Source organism: Falco rusticolus, chromosome 6 (assembly GCF_015220075.1).
Source record: "Falco rusticolus isolate bFalRus1 chromosome 6, bFalRus1.pri, whole genome shotgun sequence".
In the NCBI taxonomy this organism is placed as follows: domain Eukaryota; kingdom Metazoa; phylum Chordata; class Aves; order Falconiformes; family Falconidae; genus Falco; species Falco rusticolus.
In genome coordinates this window covers 80,780,664-80,797,900 of record NC_051192.1, presented here as the reverse complement: position 1 = coordinate 80,797,900, position 17,237 = coordinate 80,780,664, and the positions used below count along the sequence as shown (strand labels likewise).

Sequence of the window (17,237 nt, the reverse complement as noted above, 5' to 3'; positions counted from 1 at the left end):
TAGCGCTGTGTGGGGTTGTGGTGACCCAGGTGCAGGACCCAGCACTGAGCCTTGTTGAACCTCATGCAGTTGGCCTTGGCCCATCAATCCAGCCTGTCCAGATCCCCCTGCAGAGCCTTCCCACCCTCAGGCAGATCAGCACTTTCCCCCGACTTGGTGTTGTCTGCAAACTCACTGAGGGTGCACCTAATCCCCTTGTCCAGGTTGTTGGTAAGGATACTAAACAAGAACTGAGCCCGATCCTGGCCCTGGAGAACATCGTTTGTGACCAGCCACAAACAGGATTTAACTCCGTGCACCACAACTCTTTGGACCAGGCCATTCAGCTAGTTTTCATCCAGCAAACAGTACACCTGTCCAAGACATGAACAGCCATTTTCTCCAGGAGAATGCTGTGGAAAGGGTCTAAAAGGCTTTACTGAAGTCCAGGTAGACGAAATCCACAGCCTTTCCCTCATCCACTAAAAGCCTCACTAGAAGCTTCAGAGGATCCAGAAATCAAAACGACGAAATGATTTTTACAAGGTAATGAGTGAAACTGACCTCACAGCTGACATCACAGGTTCAAACCATGTATGACGTACCTGTTTGTAGTCAAAGTGCAGTCAAGACACTCCATATCAAGACCATCAAGAAAGGCAACCAAATGGAATTGCCTGAATGAGTGAGAAGGACCAGATACAGCTGGAGAAGAAATGCACTGAGCAGTCATTTCCACTTAGTGCTTTTATTTAATTAACTTTCTTGAAGAAATTTCTTATTTTCTCAACAACATTCCCAAGAAACAGGCACAACCGAATTTAATGCAACCTGCTATAGATCATTAGGATTCATCCAGGTAATAAAAGAAAAAAAACACCCCAAACTTAATTAGATCAATTTAGATCAGTTGCTATAAAATCCATGGGTTTTGTTATTTGGCACATTTAAACCTATTAACCAGTTAATCAATTAGAGAAGAGGATAACATGAAATAGTTCTTAAGCGTGCTTCAAAGATACTTAAATCTTCTTATATTTTTTTCTTCTAATTCAAACACCTTCTGTGATCAAGAGCAGCACCTTTAAAGCCTTCCTCCAACTCTAGCCAAAATCCATCATCATTATTATTATTATTAATCTGTAACCTTGAAGATACATCTCCTTGTTCTTCCAAGGCCAAGGAAAAACATTTTCTTCTTGTACATCTTTACAGCTTTCCTCTATATGCTCATAGTACCAGCCACACAGAAATTCCGTGAAGCTTTAAACAAACCCTTTGCCAAACAAAAACCAGTAAGGATCATGTAATCACAAATGAAATATACACAATATTTACATGGAAAACAGACTACAGAATTCTTCAAGCTAGCAGAAAAAGCTGTAATACACAGTCACTGGAAACAGAGGTCACACAGACTAGAAACAAGCACTATTTTAAACAAAGACCATCAATCATTTTAAAATCTTATGTAGAATTACTTTTAACCAATAACATGGATTTCAAATTAGGACTAGATTATTTTTTTTCTTCTTAGTTCAGTATTTCTCAGTCTGATTTCCAAGACATCACACCCAGTCTGCAAAGCAGCTACCTTTTTTATTTACTTGTAGTACATACACAGACACAGCCAAAGGTAAGTGCTAGTGCCCTCTGCCAGAAATACTTCAAGGTCAATTCCTGGGCTGGTTTCAGCATTTGCAGATATTGCAGTACTCAGAAATGTCAATCATGTCAATCAAAAGGTCTAGGACACAGTTCAAAAAGCCACATGCAAAGTCTTGGGATAAAAACATTTAATTAATGCATTTCTGATTACAAGCAAGACCCTCACAGTTGACTGCCAAACAGTGAACCATAAAACTGTCCCTGATTACTTTTTTTTTTTTTATGGAAAACTACACGTTACTAGTTTTAAAAGGATGGAAAATACAATTCTAAACCAAAGGGACTGATTAAAGCTGCAGAAAAGACTGCGCCGCTATTGAAGGAAAAATTGTGGGAACACGTGGAACTTATCACCAGCGGATCCACAAGAAGACAACCTGAGGACTCCCTTGCTCAGGGCTTTACAAAGCATCCTCTTCAGCTTTCTGGACTTCTGGTCTACAAAGTTCAAACTCAAATTCACTCAAGCACTCTATCTGGAACTCCAGTCTAGAGATCTTCAGCACCTCCTATATTCCAGCAAATATATTCTTTATTGCAGATGCACACAGTCCATATATCCCCTTGTAAATTCATCCAAAATTTGAGCTCCATAGAAGCTTAATTAGAGTGATCAGGAAATTCTACTCAGAAGTCTGATATGACCAATTCAAACTCCTCCTTGATATTGAAAACACAGAAATATTTCAAAACTGCTTTCAGGATGAGTATTTCTTCACACTGTCAAAGGATCTAAGCACTCTCTTGGAGGGCAGAGGGTTAATACTAAATTCCTCATAGATTTCCTGTATTTCCTCTCCGGAGTAAAAATCTTCCTCAGGGAAGAGTTTTTGGTTTTGAATTATTCATGGGAACTAGAAAACTACAAGCTTATGGGTGCCCAACATCATATGATTAGAGACCTTCTAAGGTCATCTTAGAAAAAATTCAAAACAGTGTAACAGAAAAAATTACGTGTAGAATCTGACTACAATGAAGAACTCAGAGGGTTAATTCAAGTCTGGCACTTCCTCAGGAACCAGAAAAGCCCAGTTCCTTTGCCTGGTGCTGAAACAGAGTGAGCAATAAACACATGGGGTTCACTTGGTGCTGAAACAGACCGAGGAATAAACACATGGGGCTCAGTCACCTTCCAGAGACCTGTATGAAGTCTTGAGGCAAGAACTCAAGAATAACTGAGTTCAAAAAGGAAAAGATAGTAAAAAGCAGCCCAAGTGACATAACTCACTGAACTAAAAAAAAGCCAAAACAAAACAAGAAAAAACACAATCAACACACAGACCCATTTTGCAAAATGCATCAACAGATGAATCAGTACCCTCGTCACACAACGTTAATGGAGACGCCACCTCTCTTTACAAAGACGCATATTCCACCCTTCACAATAGCATACTTGCCTTCAATTACAGGGATGTACACATTTCCTTTTATTGATTGAAGGACACAAGGTCTGAAAAATTATCTTATTATTTCTATTAATAAATAGAGGATATTTAAAAGAAGCACTCAACCATAGTTTAGAAGGCTGAACTATAAACGCAGAGTACATTTTTTGCCACAGTATCCCCCCAAAAACAAAAGCAGATGATCTTTCTTTCTTTGTACACAGAAAGAAAATTAGTAATATTAACCATCAACCTAACATTGCATTTTGGTACTGATGCTCTGTTAAAAGGAAGTTCCAGTTTCTGCTTTATTTAGGTAACTAGTAAAAAGAACTTTCTAGCTATAATGGTTTACTCTGACAAACTTTAAAAAAAAATATAAATGCTTTTTGAATAACTCCATTAACTTGGAAACAACAAGGAAAACAAGAAATTAATCAAATGTCTTCTCAAATGCCTGCACAACCAGCAACAGCCATTTCCTATACTCCCTTCCCAGCCAAGGGTGAGACGTGCTGGCTAACCTCCCAGTGTTATGACCTGTGAAAGATACAGATCTAATTTTGCTAAAAGAAAAACACCACTGCATCTGGTCTGTTAAGAGATAATAAATATTTAATATTGTTTTTAGAAGTGACAATTTACCAAAATTTGCTGATGTTCAAGTTTAAGCGCACAAAAGAGAAGCATAGATATATTTCAAAGGTTATCAAACAAGTATTTGGTTTTCCAGCTTCCACTCTGTAAGAGTCATTCAAGTTTTACTGGATGCTGTAATTTAACTCATTTCTTCATGCGTCCAGCAACCTGCACTGTGTGATGATCCTCCTCTGATATGGAACCTTTTGACATAATTCTAGAAATACAGAGTGTGCCCTGCAGTAGCAGCCTAGGAAGCCCTAATGCACCAGGTGTGGCTCCAGAGGCAGATCCTGAGCCACCCTGGAAGTGCCCTCAGAGTGACGCAGCCTCCCTGCAGAGCCTTTGCTGCTGTGGGTCTCGACTACTTTTACACTGAAAAACACAAGGGAAGGGAGGGACTCATTTTCCGCTTGGCCTGCCCTTCTGTTATAGCAGTGCAATAAAAGATAGGCCTTGACTGTAGCGAATGACTTTCATCTTTGATAACCGGCTTCTTCCCTTTCTCTTGACATCCTATAATTTCTGTCTTCTCCCAGCCTCAAATTGCTTTTTTTCTTCTCTCTAGAGAAAACTTTTTTTTTTTGCTCTCTAGACAGAAACACGTTTATTGTGAAAACTGTCAGCTATCAGCAAGTCAAAGAACACAGAAACGGCAGGATCACTGAAGCTACCGAGGAAAAAACATAGCAGCAGAAAGCGCCAATCCTAGAAAATCACCGCTGGTGCTATTCCATGTAAGAAAAACTCCTTGAAATGCTCTTGACAGCTTTTGTTTTTGAGGAACTCCTGGAGGCCAGGAGCCTTCCATCCTGCCAGGGGAGCAGTGCTGGTCCTGCACCGTGCCATGCCTCTGAGCCCAGCTAGCCAGCGAGGCTCTGCCTGGAAGGTGAACCACATCTCCTCAGCCTCCTCCATGCAGCATGACCAGAGCTCGGCAGCCACTGTTCCAGATCATGCTTTCCCTACATCACATGGCTGCTTCTGCTTACACCACCCTGGTCATCATCAGCATTAATAATTTTGTACCACTGGTTGTTACTCTCCTTCTCAAGTCCTTCTACTCTAAACTTCCTCCCTCTTACACATTAAGCTGCACCTAAAATTACCTTGTAAAGCAGATCTTCATCTCAATGCAACAGTATTCCCCTCACTTCCATTTTTCCCCAAAACAGGAAAACAGATTGCTGCTTTGGTCTAGGAATCTAGTGAACCCACATGCATTTTTTGGTGGCAAATGGCATAGGGCTTTCTTTGCTAGGGTGCTCCTGAAACGGTGACATGGTGCTTCTGCTGACCCAGAACAAGATCAGTGCGACGCCATCCGGTGCAAAGACCCCTGTGAGTAGTCAAAGCTAGGAGCAGAACAGCAACCCACAACAGCCTGCAACAACAACAACAAAACTCCTTCCTTCCTGCTGATTTGCATGGGGAGCGAGCACACTCGACTGCAGGGCTTCCCAGGCTCTGCTGTGCACACATAAGCAAAGTTTGCTGCGAGAGGAGTGTCCCCCACAGCAAATGCGTCCTCCACTTCACTCTCCCAACCTCTGGTTGACGAGCAAGGTTAATTGTAGGTTGACAGCTTCCAAGTAATTACAGCCATTCCCAATCCAGTGCTTAGTGGTATGACATTGGTCATGCTCAACAAGGGAAGGCAGAGTAGAGAAAAATATGAATTTTTATTAAAACTCTTTCCAGTTTTCAAATTCTGCTTGTACCAGATGTTCTGCCCTATATCTCTCCACTGCCTTTCTCACTAGACACCAAAACTGGCTGCCAAGTAAATAAAAAACCAGCATCTCTTTCATCCTCAGAAAACCGTACTGAAGGAGCCAGTTTTACTTGCTCTATTGTACAAACTCCATTTGCAATCTGTCTTGGTATATGCAGTCCACAAAGAGCATGCGAAGCTGCATGCTCATTTGTAGGACTGACGCCATGCAAATCCTTCTCATTTCCAGCAAGTTGTGAAACACAAAAGGCAGGATATCCTGCAAGTAACAAAGTAAAAGAAAAAAGAAAAAATGAAAAAAAAAAAAAGGGGGGGGGGGGGCGGGGAAGAAGGCGGCAGGTGTCCTGACTTACGCAGGGCTTCTTCAAGGGCAGCAGCTGATTCTGAAAAATGAAGTCTGATTCAGAGGAAGCCACCCACAAATACCTGCACTGGAAGCACCAAGGACCCAGATCACAACTCCACTGCAGCCTGGATCCCAGAGTGATCCGGGAGACAAACAATGGACAAGACACAATGCAACCCAGGAAGCCAATCCAGGTGACACGCTAACAGCATACACTGGAGTATTCATTACATTTTACACTTCAGTGAACTCAAAATGCTATCACATGCATCTGGGTCAAAATTTGACTGCCATTCCATCCAACAGTACAAAGAGGTACTATCAGCTATCACCAAACCAAGGTCTACATCTCACCTATGACTCGCTACAGCCTGAAGCACCCAAGCTCCACACCAAGCCATTCCTGTCCCAGCTGGGTCAGGGGCCTTGGAGAGGAGAGCCCTGATACCTGAAAAAAGAGGAAATCCTCCCTCAGCTACAGGAAGATCTTTAAAAAAACCCTTTGCTCTTCTCCCACATTTTCTTCTTGTTGGGATGGGAATATATGTAAAGACCTTGACAAAGGTACAATAATAGAGAAGGCACTTTAGTTTTTCTAACTTACCTAAGTACTAGTACAAGCTTGTAGCTTATATTAAAAGTTCAGCATAGCCCAAACACTTGCAGGAGATGCTTAAGGGAAGTGGTGATGTGGCAGAAAAAAAAGGAAAAAACCACCCTCCTTTTTTCAACAGCAGTAACCTGAAGACTGCTAAGACATGCGCTTCAAAAACTAACAGCCCCACACAAACATAAAACTTTGTTTAAATGCTTGCTAACATCACTACGCCAATTCCTCACAACATAAAATTGTTTTTCCTACAAACGTGGCTACTATTTCATATTTGACTTGGTTCTCCTGTATCTTCAGGTGTATGGTAGTTAGACGGCTTTTCAAACTGAAGCAAAGGCCTGAAAAAAGTAAAATTAAATACTCGGAAAAAATCCTGTATTTATCACACAGATGTGCTTACCATATTGTCAGACCGGAGACTACCTGTTAAGAGTTTTGTTGGTTTGCCTGCCTATAAGATGTTCATCAAAAAAATTAGGCCATGAATTTAAAATGGAGTAGCTGATCACAATAAAAACAAAGCCACACAAGTCTCATGGACAGCTGTGTCTTGCCCATTCAAATTTCTCCATAAAGCAGCTGCAGTGGAGGAAGTAACAGATCCTTTTGAGAAGGCTGCTATCTTACCTGGATCCCCTCAAAACTCCCTGGCCATTTCCAAAAAGACAACTGATGGAAATAAAGAGAAGCTGCTAGAGAGAACACACAGAGTCCTAGGAAAACATGAGCCAATTAGCTTTCATTAATTATAACTAACCACAGTTCAGCACACCTTCTGTTGTTGCTCCTAAACCTTTATCTGTCTTGGGGTGAAATACTTTGCCAAAATTGTGAGGCCTCATGCTCTTCTTACACCCACGGCAGGCACACCCAGGGTCAGTGCCTAGGCATGTATAGGGATCAGGCAGCATCTTCCAGCTGAGGATAAAAATATGGCTTTGAAGTCCAGCCCGGGCATGGTAGGAAGAGCAACCCTGATGCTACCCTGTTTTGCCTCCAAGCAGCCAAGCCAGCATTTTTCTTCCACTACAGGTGTTCCCTCTTGAATCTGCTGGGGTCCCTTTGGTCCTCTCAGCTCCCCAGCCTTTCCCACCTTGGCGTCATCCTTCAGCCTTCTTCTGTTCCTGAAGGAGCTCACATCATACTCCTCCTCCTCCTCCTCCTGGTAGTTTCTGTCTCCCCTGCTTCTAACTCCTCCCTAGGGCTAAAGCAGCAGAGTCACTAAGCAAACACGCCAGCAACATAAAGTGGCCTTTGTCCGCCCTCTTCCCTCCCACAGGGGTTTGTAAAGAAACCAGGATTAACACAGAAAACAACTCATCTCAAACTGCCAGTTTCTTTGAAACTATGCAAATTTCCACTTCCATCTGATGCACTCAAGCAGTCAGTACTTATTACTTAGATGAATTCCTATTTTTTTAGTAAAAAACAAAAATTAAAAAAAAAATCAGGAATAGAGCTGCATTTTTTTAATGAGATAAAGAAAAATAAAATTCTCCTGCTACAGAGCTCAGTAACTGATCCAGGACCGTAACAGAAGGGTTTGCAACAGAAGCTGCAAAGAGAAATTTAAAATAAAGTTTATGAACCAGCCTAATATCTCAAATATCTGCCTACTACCATGAATAAACACACAACTCAACAGATGCAAAGAAGCTGAACCCCAACGCTCATTAAAAAAAGTACTTTCCATTCCAAGCTAAAAGAAATCTGATATAATATTTTAAAAAATACATACAGGTATGAAAAATTTTGAAAGGTTGCAAGGATTTAGAATGAAATAAAATAATACGTAAGAGTATAAGGTCAACATATTATTTATATTTATCATTGCTGCTTTGGTGTTGAATATCTATAATTATAATTTAGCACGTAACACAGAAATACCCATAGTATTAGATGCCGCGTCATCAAAAGACGGCATTTTCATTTACAATAGGAAAGACTGTTACAGATCCAAGAAAAGCAGCTACTTGGTCCACAGCACTGCAAAAGCCATGTTCTGTGGGTGTTGACCTTTTGAGCAAGACATGACTTGTAAGCATGATAACAGGCTAAGAGACTTTATGGCTAAGATTCCTCTCCCTAGGTTAGTAAGAAATAATGTTTTTCTTTGGAGGAATGTAGAACTCCAAAGCAAAACATAAAATCTAAGATTTGTTTCAGATTACCATCAGAATATGATACAAAACATATTTTAACAAGCATCCTTCCCCTATGCAAAGCTTAAAATTTTTTCTTCTATAAATGATCTAGAAGAATACTAAGGTGTTACACCACTTTTTCAAAAGCCCATAATGTATCTCCAAACACCTAAATTAAAAAAATATTTTAATATATGACATCCATGCAGTGAACCAAAAACTATCTCAAGGTCCATATAATCTGACATTGAGTGTCTGACCACGACTAATTTCATCTGCTTGAGAAGATGCCAGAGTACTGTAATAGGATTACAGTTGAAGATGAAGATCACCACACCGCCTCTGGAACTTCTGTGTCTTCTGTACACTTGCAGTTAAATGCTTTGTTCCCAACAGTTCCAATTCAAGACAACTATGACAGACAAGCCCATTTCTCTTCTGTTTCCCATGAACTTTGAAATTTGAAACAATGTTCTTAAACAGTTCAGTTACTGAAATCTGTAAAAAACATTAAAGTCTCCAAGAAACTTTTTCTGCAGCAAAGAGCATACAAGGACAATGAAGCGATGATACAACATGCACATATATTCCCACAAATGAATACATAGCTGTCAAGTCTATTTTAAAAGAAAAAATTAAAAGAGGAAGAGAAAACAGGCCTGGCAGCATGCTCACCAAAAGGCAACCCAAAAAGTACGACGAAAGGAGAAACAGCATCCTCATAACACTCCTTGCAGCACAGCAGAGATACAACATGCTTCAGATTGCCATTTGTGTACCAGGCACCTGCCAAAAAGGCTTGCTTCATGAACACCGCGAAGCCTTTAAAGCAATCAGCAAACACTGCAAAAATAACAACTTATTAGGAGCCCATAAAACGAGACAAAGATTTATCTCATTAGTTTTCCTATTTTTGTAAAGGATCACAGGTAAGAAAAAAAAACAAACACAAAAAAAACCCAAAAAACATAAAAGAGATTCTTCCCCACTCCCAAAACTACCACATGTACTAAATCCAAGTATTATCTTTACGCAGTAATAACAGCCCATGTCTTCTTAGGGCCCTCTGAAGTCCGTGATCTTTTACAGTCCTTTCCAGTCCTACTGTTATTACTCTGACATTCCCTACATACACTCTTTATGTCCACATTTCTCTCTGCAACAGGGCTATTGGAGGTGTTTGTGTACCTTTTGGTAGAGGCAACAAAGGGTTACACAGGTTTAAGAGACTGCAAAAAATGCCGTAGTTTTCTAAGAGAGGGTGGGCTGAAAGGGTAACAGCTTACCACCCCGAGAAGGGTAAACCTTTCACCTGCCTCCCCTTCATTTTTGCTCCTCGCTACATGTTCCTGCTGCCCCACTGCATAAGCTCGGACATGCGTGATGTCCCTCTGCAGCAAGGATAGGGAGAAAGGTGATGGGCAGCGGCACTGCCGGGAAGGGAGCAGAGGGGAAGGTGCAGCCGTGAAAAGATTTCCTCTTTTCAGGGGACCAGCTGGTAATTACCTCAGTCCAACTACTCACAAAACTGCAAACCTAGAAAATAATTGAAATTGAAGTTCCTAAAAATATTTGTCAGATTGTTCATTCCTGAATGCTTTGAGTGCTGTCCTGGAAACTCTGCGGTACGTAAAAGCAGGGCCCAAAGCACAGGAGGTTACCGCACACCATTAAACATCAAACCAGCAGAGCAGCTACAGGGCATCCCCCTCCCAAAACTCTTCAGTGCCCCCGCTGAAACGCAGAGTGCCACTGTGGGCAGATTCACAGGTTCATGCTATGCCTGAACACAGAGACACCCAGCCAAGAAAAAGGATGATGGAGCAAAACAGCCAGCCTTTACCACGGAGGATTTCAGGAAAGACTTTGCTATCACCTCCGCAACTATACAGCGGGTGCGATGGGCTGCACTTGAATAAATCAGGGAAGAACAAAGCACAGATGGGAACTCAGAAGGGGTGTCATCACCCCACTGCAGACACGGCCTCCCTCACAGTCGTGCCAGAGGACTGGAGAAGTACGCGTTTCCCTCCCATGGGCAGCTTCTTCTGGAACAGGGCTGTTGCACTATCACCTTTCAGTCAGGTTGCTTTGGATCTGGGTCACTAAGAACTAACCTGAGATGACCAAAACCGGCTGGGTGTCACAGCAACAAAGAGGGCAGAGCACATGAGAGGGACAGACTTCCGGACCATATAAATCACAAGCTGGACTAGCTCAAAATACAAAACGTAACGATACTTACACAATTTCAGATCAGGCCTGAAGGATCCACAGAAACACTTAGATACAATTCCCAAAGTTTCTGCTACCGATATAGCCAGAGATCTTGCTGATATTCAAGAGATTTTGTGAACCACTGACTTTGTTACATTCCCTGCTTCGATTTCCCTGCCCCCCCCCAAATTTCAAATGAGTCTGCTAAATCTTGTTAATGACAAAGAAAACAAGTTTGTTCACAAATCATTATCCACTACATAAATAATACTCTTAATTTGTCTGTTCACAAAATAAATTCAGCAAGCTCTTTCAAAGCATACTGCTTGGGAAAAAAAAAAAAAAAAAAAAACCACGAAAGAAAAGTTTTATGTTAAAAAAGGCCTTTTGTTGAGCATTTGCAAATCCAGGGTTCACGCAGACTTCCAGCTGAAAACTCTTGGAATTTCTCCATTGATTTTTCTGAGAGCAGACCAAAGCCCAGAAGGTGCACATACAGACACAGCCACCGCAGCTCCAGCAGGGCTCACGACACCTCCGTTCAGCACTGCCAGGGCTGGATCCCAGTTTGAAGACTGGCCCCATTCTGCCTTTACCACTCGGAGATCAGGTGAGCACAGCAGCAGGAGCACTGTGAGCGGCACATACGAAAAGTTGAGTTTTAACTCCAGATGTCTCATCCATCTGTCATTCCCTGGAGCAAGCAGAAACTACCCGTCATCCACCCACTTGCAGAATGAGAAGCATTCAGCTGACCAGGAAAGACCCCTGGCTTGACAGAACTGCTTTGGGAGTGGTGTAAACCCTGGGTACGGCCTGCAGCACAGCCACAGCAGCACCCGGCTAACCCAGCGTTCGCGCATGCTGTGCTGCTGACAGCAGCTGCAATACAGCTCACAGAGCTCCAGCATGCCTACAGGAGCGGCAGCCAGCACCGTGCCCGCAGGGTAAATGCCACCTGGCCACAACTCGCTCCCTTTTCACCAGAAAATCTTAGTCTGCTCCCAAACCACCACACCAAGCAGTCCACAGGTGGCAACAGGCTTTGCCTTTGAGCTGCGGCACGCAGCACAGTGGCAGGACCGAACCAAACCCGCCGTTCCTGGCCAAATCACCCTCTGCTCTCTTCTTGCATGCTGTTCACAACAGAAAAAGCATAAACTAGCTTTGGCTAAATCAAGTTTTTTAACTGGTGTTCTAAGATAGTCGCTTACTGAAAGACAGAATCAGCATGCTCTTTCCAACAGAACACATACTATTAACTATGTATGGTCATTACTTACAGAAATCATACTACCAGAGATTAAAGAGCCCAGGGATTTCTTCTTCTTGCCATCAGAACCTTAGCAAAAACCATGAAGGGTGCTGATACTTCACATTTAGCTTCACAAAACTGACAACTCTAGGGGAAAAAAAAAAGTTTCATCCCCAGGATCTTCCTGAGTGTTCTTTGTATTATTATAGTGTCTACCAATACTTAAAGAATGTAAGTCTCAGTCACCAGTATTTACTACAAACATCACAGTTATTCCAAGAAACAGCAAAGCAAAACACTAAATAGATGGCATACTATGTTAAAATGTTGTCATTTTTCTCTTCCCCTGAGTACTTTAAAAAACGGATTAAAAATGAGGGTATCTAAAGAAACATACACCACTTAACAAGTCTGACTTCTTTTTTCTTTTTTTTTAATAGACTGACAGTTCTTTAAAAGCGTTTCAGAACAGAAGATGCTGTAACATTTGGACAGAGGTTATGAAGCCACATACAGTATATACTAAAATAGATGATGAATACCTCAGGTGTCCCTCTCATTTTCCTGGTTTAAATCACAATACGATCCTACACCTACACTTCCTAAGGGATTACAGGCTGCGCTCCTAAACCACAACATTTTGCTGTCAAATGCAATAGTTTGCTGCAACACTATTTTAAAACCAAATGCATTAAGCTGTGACATCAGATGACCAACAATAATTGAAAGATTCTAGGTCTTTATCACGGAAACTGCATTTCTTTTGAGTACTAAAATTACTCTTTCCACATCAACTCAGGCCAGAATACAGACAGCACCTGACAAAATCATCACGTTCAACCCCCTGCACGAGAACAAGTAAAATAGTCATGAGGAAAGTCTTTAATATATCCTTAACACAAGTCCTATTATGACTTTCAAAAACCTTTGCAAAAAGAAGATTGTGCAACCTCAGCTTGCTCCATTTTTCCCCAAAGCATATCAGACTAAGAACTACATCAAAATTCTGACACAAATTAGTTTTACCTTTTTCAGTATAGTCACTGGCAGGACACAAAGCACTAATTCTAAGACTATAGCATCTTCTTGTCCCCTCATCTCATCCTCTTTCTGCTGGAAGTGAACTTGTCCAGCCTTCGTAGAACACACTTCCCAAACACACATGGTCTCTGTAGATGATACTTTCCAAACCCTTCCTAAACCTTGACGACCATTTCTGCCGGATTGTGACATTTGCATTTATCTTTTTAAGGGCTGTGGCCAAAACTGAACGCATTATTCTGTTAACTTAGGTTTCACTAGTAAGAAAAGTTAAATGATAAACTTCAACAGCACTGCATCTCACTGCTTACCGCGATCCCCCATAACCCTCAGATCTGCTTCCACGGTGCTGCTGCCAAGCTGACTTTACCTATCTGCATTATGGGACCTCCTTCCTGGAAACAGTATAAGATATACTTATTAAATTATTATATTATTACAATGAATACAGTCATTGAATACATCACAGATCTCTTGCCTTCCAAAACAGAGCTTCAAAAATAAGGCCTGAAACGCCTCCTTGGTCTCCTTCAGACTCTGTGCTAATTCTGTTGATCAAAGACATCAATGAAAACACAAAGGTGCCTGAACTGGCCCCAGCACCACTTAAGCTGACTTTCCAGTTTGATGGCAACTCATAATCACTTAGTGAGAATAATCACCCAGAGCTGCTATCTCTAGACTTGGTCTCTCTGGCTCCGCTGTTCTCAAACACTTCAGATGAATAAACAATTTTCCTAAGAGCAGCCCTACTGGGTCACACGGCTGGTCTGTTGTCTCCGATATGCTGCCTGAAGTAGTCAATGCCTAAAATTAATAAAAAAACCTGGTAATTACTTGACGGTACTTTCCCAGTATATTCTCCCAGGCTTAACGTGACCCCCTGAACCACAAGAGGTACTCTGTAAAAGTCAGCCTTAGTGGATTTTTCTTCCATCAATTTGTCCAGCTGCTTTTCGAGCCCCTGTAAACTTTCAACATCCACACGCTTCAGAAAGGATTTCCAGAGCTTAACTAACTAAGCACTGGGTCAAAACCCAAACACACTCCTTCTGTTCATTTTGAACGTGCCAGCTTAAACTGATGCTTCCACATTTTGTACTGAAAGTGACAATAAATAGTCCCTACGCAATTTTGCCACACCACTCATGAGACTGTCAACATTTCTAAAACTTCAAAACTTTCCTCAGACCAGAATTATCAAATACCAAGAGAATATGAAGGTTAGATTAGGTCACAAAGCCTTCGCCACCCCTGCAGACCAGGCACAAGGAAGCACAGCTTCACCTTGCTTACAGGAACATTATGGTTAACGGGCCAAAATACCATCCCAGTATCAAAACAAAGGCGAATGCAATCCGGATCCAAAGGATGCAGTACTTAGTGCAGATTATACATGAATGCCCACTCGGGCTAGAAATGTGGGGGTGGGGAAATTACTTCAACTTACAATTTCTGCAAGCTAACACTGACGCGGTTTTAACTCAGAAAGCTATTGAGCCTTGCAGCAAATTTTACTGCCTTTATGTTCATGCCGCTGGCTTTATAGTTTCACAGTCAAGGGCATAACTGTACCATCACTGAATAGTTTATTAACTTACACGCATTAAAAGCGCATCCACTAAAAATACAGTCAAGCTAAATCCTAATTTCTGTTAGATAAAACTGCATTGCAAAGTTTCTAACTTGTGCTCTGACAATTTTTAGATTTACTCTCCCACCCCAACAATACTCAGATCTTTCTTTAGCAGTTATTTTATAAATAGCATGCTTTAAAACTGTGCTAACTTACAAGTCAGCTATATGGTATTTAAACAAATATCAGAAGAAGACATTTGCTTGTATTTTTAAATCTGCACAGAGATAATTTTAATCGTTAAATCATTTCTACTGTCATCAAGCTTTTTTCCCCAAGTACTCCCCTCCGTCTTGAAGAAAAAAGTACTGATGACACTTAACTCATGAGTTCACCTCTACCCTGTTAATTAGTCACATTTGCAACAGAAGGACTCAGCCCCACAGCCAACCTTTGTACTCCGATGGCTGTGAACCCAGTTCAGAGGCCGCTCCGCAGCCCAGCGATGCTCGCTGAACTGTAAGAAACTGGATCGCCTCAAAGTTCCTTCCCTTCCGACAGCAAGACAGGACACGAGTCACGACGCACTGCTTCCCTCCACCTTTGTAAAAAAGGGCTGACAAGCAGCAATATTTAGGTGAAATACCATCCTTTTATACAATCTGTAATCAACTAAATTAACCATCTCAAGCTTACAGGCCTCTGTGGGCATCAAGATTTACTAGGTTAGGAACCTGAGGGCCAAGTAGCAGGCAAGCATCAACAACAAATGCGCTGCACCGCAAGCTGTAGCCGAGCGATGGCCCATTCCCATTCAGTTTGGAGTTTCCTGCTCGGTGAGGAACGCAGGTTACAGGAACCGGGTACCGCTTTTTGGTTGTACAGGCCATTCACATATGCTGCTCTCCAAAAACGCAGCCCGCATAAGCATTTACGCAAGAAATACTCCAAGAGAAAACACTTTCCAATCGCACTACTGGTCATACTGCGTTCAGCCAATCCAGGCTGTAAAAAAATTATTTTCCGTGACAAGGATAATACTACAAGCACAGAGATGTTAATGAAACACGGAGAGGAGCGCAGCATAACTCATCATCCTCTGTAAAACACCATCCCTGCTAATGGGAAAAAAAATGAAAGAGGGGAAAAAAAACCCAACAACCAAACCACAGGAAAGGAATTCCCATGACAGTTCAGGGAAGGAAGTAAAGAAAAGCCACTGCAGACCGCTGCGCGCCCGGCTGGGAGGGCCCGGGGCCGCGCACCCACCACGGGCCGGGCTGGGGGATCCCCGCCCCAGCCGGGCGCTGCCCCGGGGCCGCCGGCGCTGCCCGAACCCGCAGACCCCGGCGCCGGGACACGCCTTGCGCCGCGCCGTCGGCGCCGGTACGTTTCCTTCGTTACCGCCGCCTGTAAGGTGAGAGTTACCGGGCGCAACAGCCGCCTCGCTCCCTCCCTCCCCGGCGCCCCCGCCCCGAGCAGCCCTTGAAGAAGCACCGGCCGCTGCAGCTGCGTCTGCTGCCGGAGGCCGCCTGCCCCGCAGAGCCCCGCTCCCCTCCACGAAGCCTCCGGAGAACGCCCCGCCGGGGAGCCGATCGCACCTGCCGCCGGGCCGGGCCGCGCCGCCCCGCGGTCGGGCGGGAGGCGACGGGGCAGCGCGTCGCGGCCGGGCCGGGCGGGAGGGGTTGCGGAGGGGCGGCGAGGGCAGCCCAGGGCCCGCCGCGCCGCGTCCTTACCTGCTGCGGCCGCCCTCGGCGCCCGGCTGCCAGCCCTGCCGCCGCCGCCGCCGCTGCTGCGCTGCTCTGCGCCGCCGCCCGGCACGGCACGGCACGGCCCGCCCGGGACGTCACCGCCACAGGGGCAGGCCGGGGGCGGGGGCTGCGCCGGCGAGCGCGGCGGGAGGGGGGAGGCCCTGGGAGCTGGGAAGCCGGGGCCCGTCCCGCCGCCCTTCGCTCCGCACCGGCGTTGCCTGACGGGGAGGCCCAGCCTGCCGCCTGCCCCGGGGCTCCCCGCGGCCGCCCCGGCCGGTGCGGGCAGGGCCGGGCCCGGTGCCCCCCGGGCGGCCCGACCCCGCGGCCTGCGCCCTGCCGGCCCGGCGGTGTTGTTCACGGGCGGGCTCCGGGCTGCTCTGGGAGACGCTGGATTTTTTCCTTCATTTTTTCACCCACCCGGTCACGTCAAGGGTCAGGTTTGGGGTGATCTTTGTCTTTATAAACCACGGCCCCCTAAGGAAAGGTGCAGCGCAGGTGGCAGCTGCGGCCGCGGGCAGAGCTGGGAGGGCAGGGGCGGTGTGACCCCGCGGGGGCCCGGGCCCGGGGCCCTGCCCGGGCGGATCTCACACGGGCGGGAGCGGCCACGGTCACGGCCCCGCTCCCTGGAGGAGCAGCACCTGCCAGCCCAGCCCTCTCCCCGCGGCTCGCAGGAGGCCGCGCAGTGCCGGGCCGCCTCCCCGCCGGCCTCCGTGGCAGCTCCGCGGGGTTCCCCTGGCACCTGCCCACGAACCAGCCGCTCATCTGGTGGCTGGCGCACTGGTGTGGCTCGGGAAAGCGGCCCAACTGGACAGCATTGCATCATGCTCGGCACCCACAACCACCTTCCCCTGGGCAGCCACACTGGAATTCTGTCACCTCCGCGTCCCT

At 44.7% G+C, this 17,237-nt stretch overlaps 1 protein-coding gene across 1 annotated transcript in view; it reads right to left on the bottom strand.

The window, feature by feature from the left end:
- Window positions 1–16,382, bottom strand: part of MYO6 (myosin VI) — a 118,104-nt gene extending 101,722 nt beyond the window's left edge. The window contains exon 1 of the mRNA XM_037391841.1: window positions 16,335–16,382. The gene's annotated coding sequence lies outside the window, so the exon portion shown is untranslated. The remainder of the gene's footprint in view (window positions 1–16,334) is intronic.
- Between the last annotated feature and the right edge of the window lie 855 nt (window positions 16,383–17,237).